At 33.2% G+C, this 8805-nt stretch overlaps 1 long non-coding RNA gene across 1 annotated transcript; it reads left to right on the forward strand.

The window, feature by feature from the left end:
- The first annotated feature begins 4045 nt into the window (after nt 1–4045).
- On the forward strand, nt 4046–6183 carry LOC107795330 (uncharacterized). Its single transcript, XR_012698909.1, has 2 exons — nt 4046–4718; nt 5444–6183. It is a non-coding gene; the product is annotated as an uncharacterized LOC107795330 (long non-coding RNA).
- Nucleotides 6184–8805: the final 2622 nt, after the last annotated feature.

Raw genomic sequence — 8805 nt, forward strand, 5'->3', positions numbered from 1 at the left:
ATATATCATAAATACAACCATAATAGACTCATCTAATTAATGAAATTAATACTTTAACAAAATTTTGAAAGTCACCCTAAAAGGCGACTCGGGCCCACGTCTCGGAATCGGGTAAAAGTCACAAAATACAAACACTCACTCACTCACGAGTTCACTCGTACCAAAATTATCCAAATCCGATGTCTAAATCCCAATCAAAACTCAGAAATTTGGTTTGGGAACTTTTTCCCAATTTTCCCAATTTTTCAATCCAAATCCGAAATTAAATGGAGAAAACAACTATAGCTTAATAAAATACAACCAAAAACGAGTTAGGAATCATTACCCCAAATCTCTCTCTAAAAATCTCTCGAAAAATCGCCAATTCCCGAGCTCCCAAGTCCAAAAATGAAGAAATGAATCAAACCCTCGATTTTTCTTCTTTTCTGCCAAGAAATCGCGCTTCTGCGAGCCTTCAACCGTACCTGCGGTACCGCACCTGCGGAAATTCCATCGCATGTGCGAAAATCACTTAAGGGGGACTGAGTCCGCATCTGCGAATAAGGGCCGCTTCTGCGAGCCCGCATCTGCGCTCCTCTTCCGCTTCTGCAGATCTATGGCCGCACCTGCGGTCCCAGTGGACATATCCAAAACCACTTCTGCGGCTCCATAGACGCTTCTACGGCGCCGCACCTACGGCCCAAAGTGCGCAGGTGCGATTACACCAGGTGCAGCAGCTCCAGCAATTGCATAAGTCCCAAACTCAATCTGTTAAGCACCCGAAACTCACCCGAAGCCCCCGGGACCTCGACCAAACATACCAACCAATCCTAAAATACTATACGAACTTAGTCGAGCCCTCAAACCACATCAAACAATACTAAAATCACAAATCATCCTCCGATTCAAACTTAAAGAACTTGAAACTTTTAAATTCGACAACTGATGCCGAAACCAACCAAACCACGTCCGATTGGCCCTAAATTTTGCACACAAGTCATATTTAATATTACGGACCTACTCCAACTTTCGAAATCAGAATCCGACCCCGATATCAAAATTTTCACTACCGGTCCAAATCTCCAAAAATTCGACTTTCGCCATTTCAAGCCTAAATGAGCTACAGACCTCTAAAACACAATCCGGACATGTCCCTAATCCCATAATCACCTAACAGAGCTAAGGGAACTGACGGAACTCCATTCCAGAGTCGTCTTCACACAGTCCCGACTACGGTCCAAATCTTAAGGCTTAAATCTTCATTTAGGGACTAAGTGTCCCAAAATACTCTAAAAACTAAAACGAAACCTCCCGGCAAGTCATAATAGCGGGAATAGATATGGGAGAAGCAGTAAATAGGGGATCAGGGATATTACTCTCAAAATGAGCGGCCGGATCGTTACACCTGCGATCGTGGACCATTGCCTCCTCAAACCTACGCGATTGCGTCCTTCATCACGCGGCCGCAAAGAATAATGCGTGAACTCCACTGCTGCTTCACTTCTCCTGTGCGAACTCGACCCTTACCATGCGTTCGCGATGCCCAGACTCTCCAGCTTTCATGATCGCGTGCCACTACTAGCGATCGCATAAAACAAATTCCCCAGCTGCCCTAATTGGCCTACGCAATCGCGGACCCTCTCACGCGATCGCGTACAAGGAAACCACATACAAACACTAGAAAACTTCAGCACATCCCCATGTCCAAAACTTGATCCGTTAACCATCCGAAACTCACCCGAGGCCCCCCGGGACCTCAACCAAACATACCATCAAGTCCTAAAATATCATATGAACTTAGTTGGGCCGTCAAATCACATCAAACAACGCTAAAATCACGAATCGCGCATCGATTCAAGCCTAATGAACTTTTGAACTTCTAACTTCTATATTCGATGCCGAAACCAATCAAACCACGTCCGATTGACCTCAAATTTTACACACAAATCACAAATGACACCACTAACCTACTTCAACTCCCGAAACCCCAATCTGAGCCCGGTAACCACAAAGTCCACTCTCGGTCAAACTTTTAAATTTTTAACTTTCATCATTTCAAGCCTAATTCAACTACGGACCTCCAAATCAAAATCCGAACACACTTCCAAGTCCAAAATTACCCTACGGAACTAACGAAACCATCAAAACTTTATTTTGGAGTCGTTTACACATAAGTCAATATCCGGGCAACCATTTCAACTCAAGCTTTCGACCTTGAGACTAAGTGTCTCAACTCATTCTGAAACCTCTCCGGATCCGGACCAACTACCCCTACAAGTCACATAGCAGCTATAAAGCACAAAATGAGCAGTACATGGGGGAACGGGGCTACAACTCTCAAAACGACCGGCCGAGTCGTTACATTATATTTGGTGTATTATCATAAATCTTCTTGTATATGTTTTTGAATATGAAAATTTGGGGAATTTTAGACAATTTCATCTCCCAAGTGTGTGTGTGTGTATGTATATATATATATATATATATATATATATATATATATATATATATATATATATATATATATATATATATGGCTGTTAGTGTATATTTGAACCTCTTTAGCTATAAAGATGGTCTCGATATTAGATTTTGAAGAACCAACAGTTCTATTGGTGATCCATGCAAAAGAAACTGGTCGTTTTGGTTTTGATTAGCTGATCGAGTGCGGAGGGTGCTACGCTCCTCTTCATTTGTTCATGTTAATGACCACAAAGTTCAAACACTGCTTGCTACTTGCGCACTTGTCCTTTTCTATTACTTTGACTAGCGCCCTGCAAAGAAATGATATTTACCCAAAGCCGGTTTCCTTTATCGAGCAACCAAATATTCAACAGCCGCTTTTCTCGATCCTTAATCAAAGTATATAATTTTGTAATCAAATACTGTTTAAGCATAAATTTAGTGAATTACTTTGACAAAACAGTGTCAAATGACCTTTTTTGATTGTAAGGTATCTCCGAAAAAATATATATACCAATTAACAATGGTTATTTATAAGAGGTTACGGGTAAACATGCTTAACATTCTTCATTTGCTTGGTACAGACTAGTGTGCAAATAAATATTTTAAAGTACATCCAACCAATGTGACAACCCTTCTGAGACTCAGTAATAACCTGGAATTTCATGACATTACTGGAAACAATTAAGAAGCACATAAAGTTGAGTTATAAGGACTTAGGAATTAGTAATTTCTAAGAAGAGGCGATAGACTATCAAGTATTCTGGTGGGATGGATAGATCATTTCATGTATAATTAAAGATTTCATGTTTAGGACTCTTGAAAATGAATTTTTTTTATAAAGAACTTATATCTTTAACAGTCTTACGCTGTACAAATTAAAATTAGTCGAGACCCCATTACGAATACTCGGAATACCCGATGGTAAACAACCAACTAGGTGCATTGCATATTCCAACCGCAGTTTTTTTTTTTCAATTGTCATTGGTCATTTCCGCTGGTTTTGATGGAAACTTTAGTTGTCTCCTGAGTTGGATAAGGATATAAGAAATCAGTGAAAGTGCCTAAACCAATTGTTTCTCTCCATTTTTCCCAATAAAAAAAATACCATCAGCTTTTCAAGAATTCAATTAGGAATATTAATTTATGTATGTACATTCTACAACCATTTGTCCACCATGCACGTACATTTAAACGTCCGGCAATAATAATACCTCGATTCCAAGCAAATTAATTAGGATTAGTGATAAACTTTTATTGCTAATTAATATCTATCAATTTAATCTCAACCGTCTAATGTTGTACCTATCAAAAATATACTTGGACGAAAATGAAAAAGCCTTTCCAACATTACAAGTTCTCTATATATTTCAAAGATGTACAAATTTATGAGAGGGAGCCGTAAAATTGTCTCAATGTAATCTATAAGTCACAAATTCGAGACGTAGAAGTAGTCACTAATGCTTGTATTATGTTAAGATACCTTGTGCACTGGGCTATCCGATGTTAAACATACTAACATGAGTAAATATTAATCTCAACTAATATAAAGTTTGTCAATAATGTAGTGCAGCAAAATTATCGTCTTGTGACAATTGGATTGTGGGATTTCCCATGGGCCCTTAATTTTCACTCTTTTTACTAACTTTTTTTTATCTGTGGGCGCTTATGGACTTTTATGTACCCAAATATTCCCCATGTTCCTTTCAGTTATAAACCATTTTATTTTATAGTGAAATGGAGTTGAGGACACATAGTGGGAACTGAAATTTCATAAAAACCATCATTTTCTTTTTAGGCTTTTTCTGCTTCAGTTTTCAGTTCTAGTTGTTATATATTCATCTCTATATTTGCCTTTTTGTCTACTGATACAACAGTCTGCTTGTAGTAAATCACTTGAAATCTGTGATCTTTCTTTGAAGCTTTGCAAAAACCACAGTAAAATAGTTTCTAGGATTTCACACATTTCTTTTTCTGCCCTTTTTTTATCTAGTTGGTTTTTGTGGAGGTTGCTATTCTGAGTACTTTTGAGAAAACTCAGAAAAAAGTTTCCCTTTTCTTTTTTTATTTGTGGGAAGCTATTGGGCCAAAAGTAAGGAAGGTTCTTGCTACCAGAAAATCAGCTTTTCATCAGAAAAAGAAATAGGATTTATACCTATAAATATTTGGAAGGGTTGTTAGCTGCTGCTTCTTGGTATTCCAAAAGGATCAAAGCTATATACCTGACTGGATAATTTTTTTTTATAGTATCAGTATAATTCAGCATATTATAGTAGGTTAGTTATTTTTTTATCAGATTATCAATGCGTATTATTATTTTTCTGGCTTTGAGATTGTTGTTACTATCTTTTTCTGTCTTTTTCTGGCTCTATTTGTAGATATTACTTGTTTCTATTGTTTCTTTTCATTCTTCTTGAACTGATGATCTCTCGAAAACAACATTTTTATATTCTCATGTAAGGGTAAGGTTTGCGTATATATTCCCATTTCAAGACTCCCCACTTATGAGATTCTACTGGATTTTTGTTGTTGTATCAATTAATATTATAGCAATTTATCAATAATTATCCTATAAATAACTTGATTGTATTAATATTTTTACGTTAATGCATAAAACTTAAACTTATTCATTTTTAATTAAATTATCAATTAAAGCCTATTATAGTGATTTATCATTATTACCTTATGAATAATCTTTATGTATAGATATTTTTATATCAAATGCTAATAGAATTTAAACTCATTAAACAAAATTTAACCTTTTTCATATATGAAAAGATCTTTACACAAATAGCTGGTCATATTTACTATTTATTTTTTTAGACATACACAAAGATTATATATTATACACTATTATACACACATAATACATGAACTATGCATATATTATACCTTCACATACTATTTTTAGTTTAAGCGATTGGGTAGGCGGCTATTTGAGTTAATTCTTCTTCTTGAAATTTGAAAATTTTAACTGATGATAGTTTTCTGGTGGCTACAGAGCAATACAAAACAGAGGAAAAAACAATGGAAGATTTTCAAGAAGAAGATATATGGGCTATTAATGTGAAGGAAAGAAAAGGTTATTCAGGTTCAGTAATGAAGAGGAAATTAGCCACTGCTCCAAAGGTGATTCCAAGAGCTAAAATTACACCAATGCACCAGCAATCATCAACTCCAGTTAATATTCCTGATTGGTCAAAAATTTATAACAAGAAAAAATCAAGTAGATTCTTGAAAAATGGTTCATGGGATAGTGATGAAAATGTTGAAAATATTGTTGTAGAAGATGAAGATTGTGATTATGATTTTGGTGATGGAATGGTACCACCACATGAATATATAGCTAGAAGAGTTGCAAGAAGTCAAATTGCTCCTTTTTCTATGTGTGAAGGTGTTGGGAGGACACTTAAGGGAAGAGATCTTAGCAAATTGAGGAATGCCATTTTAACCAAAACTGGTTTCTTGGAATAAATCAAACAATATATTAGGTGTAACAGCGCAGGTCCGGTAGTGATATTGTCTGCTCTGGGCATAGGCATCCACGAGTTTAAAATGCGTCACTAGTGTTTAAGATTTATTAACTTATATATCCAGCATCTCTTTTGTGTTTTACCGATGTAAGACCCTTTCTAAAGTCTGGGATGTTACATTAGGTTCCATGCTTTTCTTATTTTTAAGAAAGTGATGTTTGGATTAGTTTGTTAGTATCTCAACTATATTACTGTGTACCTGCTCAAAGGTGGATTCCGAATTTTAACTTAATGAGTTCAAACTTGCATTGAGCTTATTAAACTATTAAAATTATGAGTTTAGATATAACATTCATATCTATATATAGAAAGCAAAATAGAAATTGTATACATGTGTTTACACTTTCATGAGGATTCTAAGACCCGATCATCCATCAAAGAAATATCCTAAATTGTATACGGTTTGTATATGATTGAAAAATAAATAAAATTCTAAATCAATTTTATTTATTACAAGAAGAGAAATGGGTGTATTGGTAATTAAAAAAATATATAAATAATTTGTATAGTCTAGTAACTTTAACATTCACGCCAATAATAATTTTTAAAAATAATGGAGCAAAAAGAACAACAAGTAATTTAAATAAAAAGAATTTGGGAGATTTTGGATTAATTATAACAGATCAATGGGGTATTTTTAAAAGTTTGCTGATTGTAGGGGTAAATTTGGTCCGATATAATGGTAGAGATAAATTTGGCCTGATAGTATAACGAAAGTTAAATGTAGACAATATATAAAATTAGAGGGGTATATTTGACCCTTTTCCCTAAAATTATTCGGGCAGTATTGATTATTAATGTTGTATGATTCTTCAATCTAAGTTAGTCACTGTTGAGATTTTGGATTTTACCTTCCTATACTATATATGAAACTTTATTACTCTTCCTTATCAAGTTTTAACTTAATTACATGGTCATATATAATTTACCAATTATATACAAATTAGTTTTAAATGAGTACCTCTTTATATTAGGAATTGAATAAGGAATATCACTTATTCCCCCTCCCCCTCTCTTCGTCTCTCTCTCCCTCCGTCTCTCTCTCTATGTCTCTCTTTTTCTGTTTTCCCCAATTTTTCTTCCTTTGATGTTCTCCGTTTTTTATGCTTTCTTGTTGTATAGAGTTTCAATGGAATTCATCAATAGATTTCAATCGTTTTACTATTGAGTTTTAACTTAGCAATTTTCTTTCATGTTGCACAATTGATGTTCGAATTAAAATTGTCAATCAATAAATTTTGAAGGTGTTTGGTTCTCTACCATTGACAGCCATTAAAAAGTTTCGAAGCTTTGAATTCGAATTTGAGTTTTCAAAAACCATTCTTTGTTTGGATTGGGTGTTGTTGCAAACAATTGAGGATATTCTTTGGAGTTTATATCTTAATTTTGAGGGTGTTTGGTGAAGATTAGACTTGATTTTGACCGAATTTCAGATTGAAACTCGAAGAAGAACACATGACATACAATATGCTTATGAAATTGTATTAAAGTTGTATGTAAATTATTTTTAAGTTGTAGTAATATATTTTTTTATTTGAATATTGTATAATGTATGAATCATTGTACATAAAGCTATTGATATGTATTAAAATTGTATTAAGAGAGAAAGTTTTGATTGAAATTTTTGAGAGTTAGAAGAACACATCACATATAAAATATATACAAATCATATACAAAATACATACAAAAAATATATTGTATAAAATTTGTATGAAAATTGTATTCAAGTTGTATGATGTTGAAGTTGTATTTAACTAGGTAAAAATGATGTATGAAAATTATAGATAAGTTGTATATATACTATATAATTATATTGTATAAAATTTGTTTTTAATTTATATGTTGTTGTAAATGTATCAAATTTGTATGAAATTTATTTAGAATAAAATAAAAATAACTTTTAAGTTGTATTATGTTATAGTTATTTTTAGTAAATAATGTTGGGAAAATAAAACAATAGCAAATTTTAAACCAAACAGTGTATGACGATGACAATTAAGGAAGTAAATTCTTGTAAAATTTATAAAGCCAAGTTTTGTTAAAAGCAATTAATTAAGGCGGAAGAATATTTTTGACAATTAGTATAAAAGCACTATCAGTATTGTCGTTTTCTTCATTTTCATAAATTGTGATCGCAATGAGGCAGCAGTGGTTGACGGTGACAATTACGGAAGCAAATTTAACTTTCTATTTTTACTAAATAAATGTTGGGAAAACAAAACAATAGGGGCATGACGGTGACAAGGAAGCAAATACTTATATAATTTTAGTAAATTAATTTCAAATATTGTATAGGAAAAAGAAAAAAAAAATTCCTGTGTTATATGATCTCTTTATTCTACCGAGATAGAGCCGTACTATATACTATTATTCCTTTTTCAATTTCTTTTTTGCTTGCCTTTTAATTATGGTCATATGTATGATAGTAAAAATTATCCTTTTCCTTTCTCTTTTTCTTTAGGACTAGTCTTAGTGTACGCGTTTTGCGCGTGTACCCTATATCAATGGATATGTATATTTTTAAAATAATATAAATATTATTAAATGAGCTAAATGAAAGGATTGGAATGTGAATTCATATCACCGACTCCAACTTGCTTGGGAATGAGGCGTAATTATTATTATTGTTATTAAACGTAAATATTATTAAATAATAAGTTTGAGTTATATAACAAAAATCGAAGAAAAAGGTGTAAGTTCCTAAAATAAAAATAACATACGATTTAGCTAGCTCAATGAATGACCAAATCCTCCATACAAGACTCCTCATATGTAATATGATTTCTGAGGACTTATGTAAAAATTTCATATAAAAATTAGTGATGTTTTT

This window comes from Nicotiana tabacum, chromosome 14, assembly GCF_000715075.1.
Source record: "Nicotiana tabacum cultivar K326 chromosome 14, ASM71507v2, whole genome shotgun sequence".
NCBI lineage: Eukaryota > Viridiplantae > Streptophyta > Magnoliopsida > Solanales > Solanaceae > Nicotiana > Nicotiana tabacum.